Below are 12,593 nucleotides of genomic sequence, written 5' to 3' on the forward strand. Positions count from 1 at the left end.
TAAAGACGAAAGGAGTATATTCAACAATGACTGTTTAGCTCAGTGTTCTCCACCTTGGCAACACGTTACAATCACCTGCCACAATTTCCTGATGCCTAGGCTGCACCCCAGAATTAAATTAGAATTTCCAGGAGTGGGAACCAGGCATCATAGTTATTTAAATCTGCCAGGTGATTCCAATTGCAGCTAAAGTTGCAAACCCAGGTTTTAACTGGTAAGCGGCATTCTTGTGACCTTCCCAAGATGGCGGCCACTCAACCGCTTCCGCCTTTACGTGGGCAGGCAGGGGGCGGGCTTCCCAGGGGCGCATGCGTCCCGCGTCTCTTCGCTCCCTGCTCCCTCCTCCTTTTTCCCCCGCCTCCATTTTGTTCGCGGACGCTGGGGACGGTGGGAGCAGATCCATTTCCGGGTTGGCAAAAGGGGCGGCGGCGGCGGCGAGAAAGAGAGCTTGCCGGGGGGCGAGCAGGGCAGGACGAAGCCGGAGCGTAGGCGGCGGAGGATTCGCTCCCAGAGCAGCTGTGGCCAGGTCGGAAAGAGGCCGGGGCGGCTGGGTCAGTCGCTGAAATGACCTGCGGACCTGAGTGGGAGGAAAGCCGGGGGGAGGGGGACTGGGGGCGGGGCTTGAGAAGAGAGGGGGCATTAGAGGAGGGGCCGGAGGGAGAGAGGGGTCTTGGGGGCGGGGCCTGAGGGGCGGGGGGCCTGGGGACTGAATCGGAAGAACCTGGAGGAGAGAGGGCGTGGGGAATCTGGGGAGGAGTGGTCGGGTATTGGTATGGGGCTAGCGCGGACTGGGAAAATGGGGAGGAAGGTTTTTGAGAGACAGGTAATAAGGGCTCCTGAAGGATTGGGTGAGGTAAGGCGGCAGCTCAGGGTGAGGAACGAGGTAATCGTGCGCAAAGAGGGAGACGGGAACGGAAGACCTGTTGGGAACAGCTGATTAGCAGGATGCTGTGAGTGAGGAGTCCAGTGTGACATTTTGGGGATTGAGTTAAGTGGAAGCTAGCGTTTGGGAAGATGGCTCGGGAAACTGCTTACACCAGAGGGAATCTTGAGAACATTCGTTGAAAAGGAATCAGAATCGAGTTAAAGGTCGGATTGAGAATGTTGAGAAACGCATTGGAACGTCTGGAGTTGAGGGTTCATGTTGAAGTGGTGTGAAGTGAGGGAAGATGGAATTTTTTTTTTTTTTAAAGGTGGGGTCTGGCAATGTTGCTCAGACTGGTCGTCTTGAACTCCTGGGCTCAAGCGATCTTCCCACCTTGGCCTCCAAGAGTGCTGGCATTACAGGTGTGAGCCACTGCGCCCGGCCAAGATGGAAATCTTAAAGTGTTCAGCATGAGTGTGTATGGTCGAGTTTTTGATCAGGAAGGAAAGTTCTTAAAGATAACATTGGGGCAAGGAACTGGTATGTGACGGAATTTTTTTTTTTTTTTTTCTTTTAAGAGACGTGGTCTCACTCTGTCGTCCAGGCTGGAGTGCAGTGGCATGATCATGGCTTCTTGAAACCTTGACCTCCCGGGCTCAAAGTGATCCTCCCACCTCAGTCTCTCCAATAGCTGGGACCACAGGTGTGGCCACTACTCCTGCCTAACATATGTGTGTGTGTGTATATATATATATGTGTGTGTGTGTGTGTGTGTGTGTTTTATTGTTGTTGTTGGAGACAGAGTCTTGCTCTGTTGTCCAGACTGGTCTAGAATTCCTGGGCTCAAGTGATCCTCCTGCCTTGGCCTCCCAAAGTGCTGGGATTACAGGTATGAGCCACTGTGCCTGGCCCAGAATTCGTTTTTTTTTTTTTTTTTTTTTTGAGACAGAGTCTTGCTCAGTTGCCCAGGCTGGAGTGCAGTGGTGCGATCTCAGCTCACTACAAGCTCTGCCTCCCGGGTTCACAGCCATTCTTCTACCTCAGCCTCCCGAGTAGCTGGGACTACAGGCGCCTACCACCACACCCAGCTAATTTTTCTTTTTGTATTTTTGGTGGGGACGGGGTTTCACTGTGTTAGCCAGGCTGGTCTCTATCTCCTGACCTCGTGATCCGCCCACCTCGGCCTCCCAAAGTGCTGGGATTACAGGCATGAGCCACCACGCTCAGCCAGAATTCATTTTTTTTTTTTTTTTTTTTTTTTGTTGAGACAGAGTCTCGCTTTGTCGCCCAGACTGGAGTGCAGTGGCCGGATCTCAGCTCACTGCAAGCTCCACCTCCCGGGTTCACGCCATTCTCCTGCCTCAGCCTCCCGAGTAGCTGGGACTACAGACGACCGCCACCTCGCCCGGCTAGGTTTTTGTATTTTTTAGTAGAGACGGGGTTTCACCGTGTTAGCCAGGATGGTCTCGATCTCCTGACCTTGTGATCCGCCCGTCTCGGCCTCCCAAAGTGCTGGGATTACAGGCTTGAGCCACCGCGCCCGGCCCAGAATTCATATTTTTTAAAGGACTTGAATAATTTGTTATTGCTTTGGGCTCTCCCAGGGTCCCCATCCTTTTTCATGCTGTTATTTTTGCCTTACGGTTTTGGTTTTTGACTGTCTTACTGAATGTTTTTGGCTATTCTGTTCTCCTTTTACAAATCAGAAGAGAACTTCAGGGAGTAAGGACAGTTTTAGCCTACCTATGGATTTAGTAAATAACTTCAAGGCAAATTATTAAACTCTCATTTTTTTCCCCTTTGAAATATAGGTCTCATCTGTCCCTGCCTCTAAAAGTTTGTGTTAACACATGGGATCTTTAAAGTGGTTGCATAGAAGTGATGTCTGAAAACGAGACTGCGATATTGATATTTAGAAGACACACAATGGTACACCTGTCTGTAATCCCAGCTGCTTGGGAGGCTGAGGCAGGAGGATTGCTTGAGCCTAAGAGTTCAAGACCACTCTGGGCAACATAGCAAGACCCCGTCTCTCTCTCTCTCTTTTTTTGTTTTTAAGATAGAGTCTCGCTCTCTTGCCCAGGCTGGAGTGCAGTGGCGTGATTTCAGCTCACTGCAACCTCCGCCTCCCAGGTTCAAGCGAATCTTCTGCCTCAACCACCTGAGTATCTGGGATTACAGGCATGTGCCACAACGCCCAGCTAATTTTTATATTTTTAGTAGAGACAGGGTTTCACCATATTGGCCAGGCTGTCTCGAACTCCTGACTTTGTGATCCGCCCACCTCAGCCTCCCAAAGTACTGGGATAACAGGCGTGTGCCACCGTACCTGGCCGACCTGTCTCTTAAAGAAAAACAAGACCGGGCATGCTGGCTCATGCCGATAATCCCAGCACTTTGGGAGGCCAAGGCGGTGGATCACCTGAGGTCGGGAGTTCGAGACCAGCCTGACCAACATGGTGAAACCCGGTCTGTACTAAAATACAAAAATTAGCTGAGCATGGTGGTGGGCCCCTGTAATCTCAGCTACCTGGGAGGCTGAGGCAGGGAATTGCTTGAACCTGGGGAGGTGGAGTTTACAGTGAGCTGAGATCGTGCCACCGCACTCCAGCCTGGGCAACAAGAACAAAACTCCACCTCAACAACAACAACAAAGACAAAAAAAGGAAACATGAGTTTCTTCCTCTCAGCCTTGCTGCTGCTGTGTGTGTGTGTGTGTGTGTGTGTGTGTGTGTGTGTGTGTGTCTGCATGCCAGCCAGGGAAGAACTGGTTTTGATTTGATGCATGTTCAGTGTTTTTTTTTTTTTTTTTTGAGACAGAGTTTCAGTCCTGTTGCCCAGGCTGGAGTGGAATGGCACAATCTTGGCTCACTGCAACCTCCGCCTCCCGGATTCAAGTGATTCCCCTGCCTCAGTCCCCCAAGTAACTGGGACTGTAGGCATGCACCACCATGCCTGGCTAATTTTTTGTATTTTAGTAGAGATGGGGTTTTACTACCTTGGTCAGGCTGGTCTTGAACTCCTGACTTCAGGTGATCCACCCGCCTCGGCCTCCCAAAGCATTGGGATTACAGGCATGAGCCACCACACCTGGCTGCATGTTCAGTTTTTTTTTTTTTTTTTTTTTTTTTTTTTTGAGACGGAGTCTCGCTCTGTCGCCCAGGCTGGAGTGCACTGGCCGGATCTCAGCTCACTGCAAGCTCCGCCTCCCGGGTTTACGCCATTCTCCTGCCTCAGCCTCCCGAGTAGCTGGGACTACAGGCGCCCGCCACCTCGCCCGGCTAAGTTTTTGTATTTTTTTTAGTAGAGACGGGGTTTCACCGTGTCAGCCAGGATGGTCTCGATCTCCTGACCTCGTGATCCGCCCGTCTTGGCCTCCCAAAGTGCTGGGATTACAGGCTTGAGCCACCGCGCCCGGCCGCATGTTCAGTTTTTAAATTCTTACTAGTGTCAACTTTTAAAAGTAAAAATTTCATATTGTGTTACATTGTGTTGGTTGCCATCAAGATGAAGATAGGGAAGTTAAGAGTTGGGGAAGGTGGAGATGAATGAAGTCAATTGATGGAGACTAGTAGAATGCAGTGTTTTTATTTATTTTGAGACAGAGTCTCGCTATATTGCCCAGGCTGGAGTGCAGTGGCGCAATCTTGGCTCACTGTAGCCTTCGTCTCCTGGGTTCAAGCAATTCTCCTGGCTCAGCCTCCCAAGTAGGTGGGATTACAGGCATGCACCACTGGGCCTGGCTAATTTTTGTATTTTTAGTAGAGACGGGGTTTTGCCACGTTGGCCAGGCTGGTCATTTACTAATTCCACCTTACACTTGATACTAGAGTAGTGTTTACCCTAGCTGGTACTGATAAGTTATGTGATAGCACCAAGGTGAAATGCAGGGGAGGTGTGAACATTGGAGTTTTCAGATTTTACTGATGGCTTTTACGAAGGGAAGAGACTCTAGACTCACTAGGTGTTTTTAGAAAGAAAAAAAAAAAAGGCTAGAGACAGAAGTCTTGTTCTGTTGAAGAGAAAATTATTAAATGTTCTTTTCTTTACTTGGGCTCTCTGATTGGGAGAGTGACCTGGTATGCTTTAGTCTGTTTTCCTGCTCTGAAATAACAGCAGAATTCATGGCTCTTGGTTTAGGCAGCTTCAGCGTAAAAACCTGCTTAATATTATGCTATTTCAACCTACAGTGTACCTTTTTGGTTTTTTTTTTTTTTTTTTTTTGGGACACTTTTTCTCTTGTTGCCCAGGCTGGAGTGCAGTGGCACAATCTCGACTCACCACAACCTCTGCCTCCTGGGTTCAAGCAGTCCTCCTGCTTCAGCCTCCCGAGTAACTGGGATTACAGTAACGTAATGAGTTCCCATTTTTCCCATCCTGTCACAGTTTTCCATTGCTCTGCTTGAGCCAGTCCTGTGTGGAAAATGACAAATTACATATTTTTTCTCCCCTTTCAGTCTCTGGTGGACATCTTGTCTGTGTCACAGTTTGATACTGCCAAATTGAAAGGATTCTTCACTGCTTCAGATGGGGAGGGTGACAGAAGCTGAGCTGTTTCCTGGGTCAGAGAATGGACTGTGTCAAAGCAAAGAATAGTTGTAGAGACACAAACTGGGCCCTTAAAGCTGTGACTAACATTTTGGCAACATGCATCCCTTTGCCAAATAACTTCTTTTCTTCTTGAGTGTGATTGTTGATCTCCTTCTCAAAGTAGGCTCTTGTTGCTACTGTTCTTCACACAACTCCCAAGCAAAAGTTGGCAGAGTTCCGGTTGACTGACTGTGTCTTGAGGGATATGCCCTGGATTAGAGTGGATGGGGCGTTCCATGTCAAAATGAGGTTCATTGGCAGATCCTGAGAGCTGCTCTGCAAAGAAATAGAGGCAGTACTCTTTACTGAATGTTCTTGCAGTCCTTTATCTTTCTTCTAAATTCAAGCCTGTTTCTTATTCATCTAGTGATTAAATGCGGAATCATTGCCTTTGCCTAGCTTCATGGGCATGGTGGAAGAGAAGACAGTATTTCCAACTATTTTTTTTCTTGTCTCATTTTTTTTTTTTTTTTTTCTTTTTTTTTTTTTTTGAGACGGAGTCTTGCTCTGTAGCCCGGGCTTGAGTGCAAGCTCCGCCTCCCGGGTTTACGCCATTCTCCTGCCTCAGCCTCCCAAGTAGCTGGGACTACAGGCGCCCGCCACCTCGCCCGGCTAGTTTTTTGTATTTTTCAGTAGAGACGGGGTTTCACCGTGTTAGCCAGGATGGTCTCGATCTCCTGACCTCGTGATCCACCCATCTCGGCCTCCCAAAGTGCTGGGATTACAGGCTTGAGCCACCGCGCCCGGCTCTTGTCTCATTTTCAAGCCATTGAGCCTGAGGAACTACAGGCTAAATTTATGAGCATTTCTTCATATTATCTATGGAGGGCTACTAAAAAAAGTGCTGAATAGACCTTTATGGGGAACAACAATGTTAATAGGAAAAGAAGGTGATGTGTTTGCTAATGTACTATGTCAGTCTTAACTCTCTTTTTTTTTTTTTGAGACGGAGTCTCGCTCTGTCGCCCAGGCTGGAGTGCAGTGGCCGGATCTCAGCTCACTGCAAGCTCCGCCTCCCGGGTTCGGGCCATTCTCCTGCCTCAGCCTCCTGAGTAGCTGGGACTAGAGGCGCCCGCCACCTCGCCCGGCTAGTTTTTTGTATTTTTTAGTAGAGACGGGATTTCACCGTGTTAGCCAGGATGGTCTCGATCTCCTGACCTAGTGATCCGCCCGTCTCGGCCTCCCAAAGTGCTGGGATTACAGGCTTGAGCCACCGCGCCCGGCCTCAGTCTTAACTCTCTTAAGATGTTGGCTTAGTTTGGCTTAAGAGCCTGCAGAAGTATGTAAGTTATCAAATAGGAGAGCCAGGAATTGGTTTCTTCTTGCCATTTAGGCTTGGCAAAGTTAGAGCAATTTGGAATAGCTGTCCAATAATGTGTTCTACTTAGTAAATACGCTCTTGTTTTTCAGGGAATAGTTAGCTAAAGGTAGGGTTATCTCCAATATGTTTTGGGATGGATTGTGAAGATCATTCCGTTTTTATTTTGAGACAGGATCTCTCTCTGTTGCCCAGGCTGGAGTGCAGCGGTACGATCCGTAGCCTCGACCTCCCCAGACTCAGGCTCAGGTGTTCTTCCCACTTTAGCCTCCTGTGTAGCTGGGACTACAGGCGCACGCCACCATGCCTCACTAATTTTTATTTTTTGTAGAGATGGGGTTTTGCCATGTTGCCCAGCCTGGTCTTGAACTTCTGGACTCAAGCAATTCGCTGGCCTCCTCGGCCTCCCAGAGTGCTGGGATTATAGGTGTGAGCCACCGGGCTCAGCCATTATAATTGATTTTCAAAAAAATTTTAGTTTCTTAAGTTTCATGGGTTCAAATTTAGTGCCATTTGGATTTTGAGGCCCCTCAGTGGAAATAATTTGTTTTTAGCAAGTAATTATGATATTTCTAAAGTACAAATTCACTGACCTACTTTCTATGCTTCTGGAAATGCTGAATCGAATAATCCTTTTTTTTTTCCTTCCAATAATCCCTCTGTGAAAACATTCTCCATATGTATTCAGATTGGGATAGTTGGTACCCAGCCTTTGGAATTTTCTTCTAAGGTAGTATGCTAGTATGGGATGCAATGTCTGAGATTTGTGGATAAGTGAGTTTTCCATCTTCCATTTCTGCCCTCCCAGTGATCGGCCAGTAGGGAGGATGTTTATCATTTAAGATCCAGGTGTGAGACATTTAAACTGTTTCTTTCCCTGTCTTAGAAATAAGGACAGGCCGGGCGCGGTGGCTCAAGCCTGTAATCCCAGCACTTTGGGACGCCGAGACAGGCGGATCACGAGGTCAGGAGATCGAGACCATCCTGGCTAACACGGTGAAACCCCGTCTCTACTGAAAAATACAAAAAACTAGCCAGGCGAGGTGGCGGGCGTCTGTAGTCCCAGCTACTCGGGAGGCTGAGGCAGGAGAATGGCGTAAACCCGGGAGGCGGAGCTTGCAGTGAGCTGAGATCCGGCCACTGCACTCCAGCTTGGGTGACAGAGCAAGGCTCTGTCTCAAAAAAAAAAAAAAAAAGACAGAACTGTTTTTAGCAAATTTTATTTTTTTCATTTTTTAAATTTATTATTGTTATTATTATTATTATTTTTGAGACTGAGTCTCGCTGTGTCGCCCAGGCTGGAGTGCAGTGGCACAATCACATCTCATTGCAGCCTCTGCCTCCTGGGTTCAAGCGATTCTGCTGCCTCAGCCTTTCGAGTAGCTGAGATTACAGGCGCACGCCACCACGCCCAGCTAATTTTTGTATTTTTTAGTAGAGACGGGGTTTCACCATGTTGGCCAGGCTGGTCTTGAACCCCTTACCTAGTGATCTGCCCGCTTTGGCCTCCCAAAGTGCTGGGATTACAGGTGTAAACTACCACGCTCAGCCTATTAATTTTTTTTTTCAGACAGAGTCTCGCTCTGTCAGCCATGCTGGAGTACAGTGGCATGATCTGGGCTCACTGCATGCTCCGCCTCCCAGACTCAAGCAATTCTCCTGCCTCACCCTCCTGAGTAGCTGGGATTACTGGCGTACGCCACCATGCCCGACTAATTTTTGTATTTTTAGTAAGATGGGGTTTCACCATGTTGGCCAGGCTGGTCTCAAACTCCTGACCTCGTGATTGTCTGCCGCACCCTCCCAAAGTGCTGGGATTACAGGCGTGAGCCACCGCGCCTGGCCACAAATTTTGTATTTTAAATAAATAATACAAAATTTAAAAGACAAAAAAGTATATAAGGAGGATGGCGGCCATGGAAGTCAGAATCCACTAAGGAGTATGTATCAAGTCACCTGATAAGAAAAAGAAAGTATATAGTGAATGCCCTTGGAAACATCTACGTTTGTCTTCCTGTCAATTCAGTTCATCTTCCTAGAGGCAACTCATATTATTATTTTCTTAAGATCTGTTCAAGGCCGGGTGCGGTGGCTCACGCCTGTGATCCCAGCATTTTGGGAGATCAAGGCGGGCGGATCACCTGAGGTCAGGAGTTTGAGACCAGCCTGACCAACATGGTGAAACCATGTCTCTGCTAAGAATATAAAAATTAGCGGGGCATGGTGGTGTGCGCCTGTAATCCCAGTTACTCGGGAGGCTAAGGCACAAGAATCGCTTGAACCTGGGAGGCAGAACGGTGAGCTGAAATTGTGCCACTGCACTCCAGCCTGGGTGACAGAGCGAGACCTTGTCTCAAAACAGAACAAAGCAAGTAACAAAAACAAATTTGTTCCAGAGATACCAGGTACATATAAAGCAAATATATATATTTCTTGCATTTTTAAAAAATAGGCCGGGCACGGTGGCTCAAGCCTGTAATCCCAGCACTTTGGGAGGCCGAGACGGGCGGATCACGAGGTCAGGAGATCGAGACCATCCTGCTAACACGGTGAAACCCCGTCTCTACTAAAAAATACAAAAAACTAGCCGGGTGAGGTGGCGGGCGCCTGTAGTCCCAGCTACTTGGGAGGCTGAGGCAGGAGAATGGCGTAAACCCGGGAGGCGGAGCTTGCAGTGAGCTGAGATCCGTCCACTGCACTCCAGCCTGGGCGACAGAGCGAGACTCCGTCTCAAAAAAAAAAAAAGTAGCACACTGTTAATATTATCTATGTCTTTTGCTTTTTTTTTTTTTGTTTTGCTTTTTTTAAATTGTTTTTGAGATAGAGTTTCACTGTTGTTGCCCAGGCTGGAGTGCAGTAGCGCGATCTCTGCTCATTGCAACCTCCGCCTCCAGGTTTCAAGCGATTTTCCTCCCTCAGCCTCCTGAATAGCTGGGATTATAGGCATGTACCACCGTGCCTGGCTAATTTTGTAGTTTTAGTAGGGATGGGGTTTCTCCATGTTGGTCAGGCTGGTCACGAACTCCCGACCTTGGGTGATCCGCCTGCCTCTGCCTCCCAAAATGCTGGGATTACAGGTGTGAGCCACTGCGCCTGGCCCTTTTGCTTGTTTTTATACCTCTTTTGGTGGTTACTCCATATCAGCAATAAAGATACTTGGCACCTACCCTACACTGATAGGATAGTGTTTCCAGTCTTTTACTATTGCAAACTATGCCCCAGTGAAGAAGCATATACACTTGGCTCTTTGCATGTATGACTGTATCTGTAGGGTTAATTCTTAGAAGTAGAATTGCTGAAGCTGATTTTCTTTGATGTTTGTTATTCATTTATTCAACAAGAACTTTTGAGTTCCTGCTGTGTGCCAAGTACTGTGGTAGGGGATGCAGGGGATGCAGATAGGGCAGTGAACAAATTTTCTCGGTCTTTTTTTTGTTTTTTTTTTTTGAGACAGAATCTCACTCTGTCATCCAGGCTGGAATTTAGTGGTGCACACATGGTTCATTGTAGCCTTGATTTTCTTTTTTTTCTTTTTTTTTTTTTTTTTTTTTTTTGAGACAGAGTCTCGCTCTGTTACCCAGGCTGGACTGCAGTGGCCGGATCTCAGCTCACTGCAACCTCCGCCTCCCGGGTTTACACCATTCTCCTGCCTCAGCCTCCCGAGTAGCTGGGACTACAGGCGCTCGCCACCTCGCCCGGCTAGATTTTTGTATTTTTTAGTAGAGACGGGGTTTCACCGTGTTAGCCAGGATGGTCTCGATCTCCTGACCTCGTGATCCGCCCATCTCGGCCTCCCAAAGTGCTGGGATTACAGGCTTGAGCCACCGCGCCCGGCCGTAGCCTTGATTTTCTGGGCTCAAGCAATCCTCCCACCTCAGCCTCTTGTGTAGCTGGGACCACAGGTGTGTGCACAACGTCTGGCTAATTTTTAAAATTTTTTGTAGACATGAGGTCTCACTTTGTTGCCCAAGCTGGTATGGAATTCCTGGCCTGAGGTAGGAGGATCACTTGAGTCCCAGGAGAGGGAGGTTGCTGTGAGATGTTGCAGTAGCACTGCACTCCAGCCTCGGAGACAGAGTGAGACCCTGTTTCAAAAAACAACTAAAAGAGTAATAGCATAGTGAATTTTGAGGTCAGCCTCTAGAGCTTTTTTTTTTTTTTTCCCTTTCAGTTCTTTTTTTTTTCGAGATGGAGTCTTGCTGGAATGCAGTGGTGCGATCTCGGCTCACTGCAACCTCCGCCCCCCAGGTTCAAGCAATTCTCCTGCCTCAGCCTCCTGAGTAGCTGGGATTACAGGTGCCCGCCACCATGCCCAGCTAATTTTTGTATTTTTAGTAGAGACGGGGTTTCACCATGTTGGTCAGGCTGGTCTCAAACTCCTGACCTCATGATCCACCCACCTTGGCCTCCCAAAGTGCTGGGATTACAGGCGTGAGTCACCACGCCTGGCCCATCCTTTCAGTTCTTTAATTTACTAGATGATGAGACCATCAGTATCATAAAGAAGTCTGATGCTTGTGCAGTGAAACAGTTTTTACAAGAACTTTCCTGGATAAAACCTATTCTTTTAGTCTTGATTTCTCTTAGGTCCTGCAAATCAAACTTGGATGGCTGGATTAGCTCTTAAAATTTTAGGATCTTAGAAATTGTTTGGAGATTAGGATTATTGGGGAACAATTCTTAGATTATGGGGGATGATGGGATTATTAGTTTACCAGACTTACTATTTAGGAAACAGAAAACCAATTTACTTTTAGGGGGAGGAGCAGGGAGGAGTGTTTAAAAAAAAAAAGACTTTGGGAAGCTGTGGCGGGCGGATCACGAGGTCAGGAGATGGAGACCATCATGGCTAGCACGGTGAAACCCCGTCTCTACTAAAAATACAAAAAATTAGCCGGGTGTGATGGCTGGCGCCTGTAGTCCCAGCTACTCGGGAGGCTGAGGCAGGAGAATGGCGTGAACCCGGGAGGCGGCGCTTGCAGTGAGCCGAGATCGCACCACTGCACTCCAGCCTGGGCGACAGTGAGAGTCTGTCTCCAAAAAAAAAAAAAGAAAAGAAAAAACCTATTTACTGTTAGGGAATGTTGACTGTTTTAAAAATAATCTTCATGGTGCTAGAGAGAGAACAGATGTTCTTATTTTGAACCGATGAATATAGTATTCTGTCATACCCGTCATCTAGACCATATGTCTTAGCACGACATGTAAGTCTTGTTGGGCACACAAGGTAGCCCAAGGGCCATTATAATTCTGAGTATATGAAAGCGTTTTTTACCTGCAAGTACATTGACTTTTGTTCAGAAATCACAGTACTCAAAACCCAGATGGTCCTGTTTGATTTAGTATCTTTCTTGTTTAATGGGATTAGCTTGCCCTGTTTTTATAACTTAAAGTAGACTCTTGACTTAGCAGCATATCACTAGTAATCAAGGGACGGAAATGTGCAAATTTTCTAGCATTTCAGCAAGGAGCATCTGTGTTTCTGATGGCTTAAGGGTATTAGAATGCAAGAGAAGAGACTCCTTGACAATGGAAGTCATAGCTTTGTTATTAGATTATCTGTGGTGAGTTGGGACTTAATATATTATCTTTGAAATGAGGCATGACACTTCTCTCCATGTGAAGTCTGGATCAGCATTTTATGGAGCATCTGTTTAAGTTTTCTTTCAAGCCTTTTCTTAGTGGAGACTGTCATCACTGGATTTTCCTTCTATCTGACTGTTCTGTCTGTGCTTTTCTTTTTTTTCTTTTTTTTTTTTTTTGAGACGGAGTCTTGCTCTGTCGCCCAGGCTGGAGTGCAGTGGCCGGATCTCAGCTCAC

General features: G+C 47.4%; 1 protein-coding gene across 2 annotated transcripts in view; it reads left to right on the forward strand.

Moving 5' to 3' along the window:
• The first annotated feature begins 351 nt into the window (after window positions 1–351).
• The window catches only part of WIPF2 (WAS/WASL interacting protein family member 2), a 68,753-nt gene continuing 56,511 nt past the window's right edge, over window positions 352–12,593 (forward strand). The window contains exons 1-2 of one of the 2 annotated variants that reach the window (XM_050762758.1): window positions 352–526; window positions 1,444–1,568. The gene's annotated coding sequence lies outside the window, so the exon portion shown is untranslated. The remainder of the gene's footprint in view (window positions 527–1,443; window positions 1,569–12,593) is intronic. The other variant, XM_050762757.1, reaches the window with a different exon arrangement.

Source organism: Macaca thibetana, chromosome 16 (assembly GCF_024542745.1).
Source record: "Macaca thibetana thibetana isolate TM-01 chromosome 16, ASM2454274v1, whole genome shotgun sequence".
NCBI lineage: Eukaryota > Metazoa > Chordata > Mammalia > Primates > Cercopithecidae > Macaca > Macaca thibetana.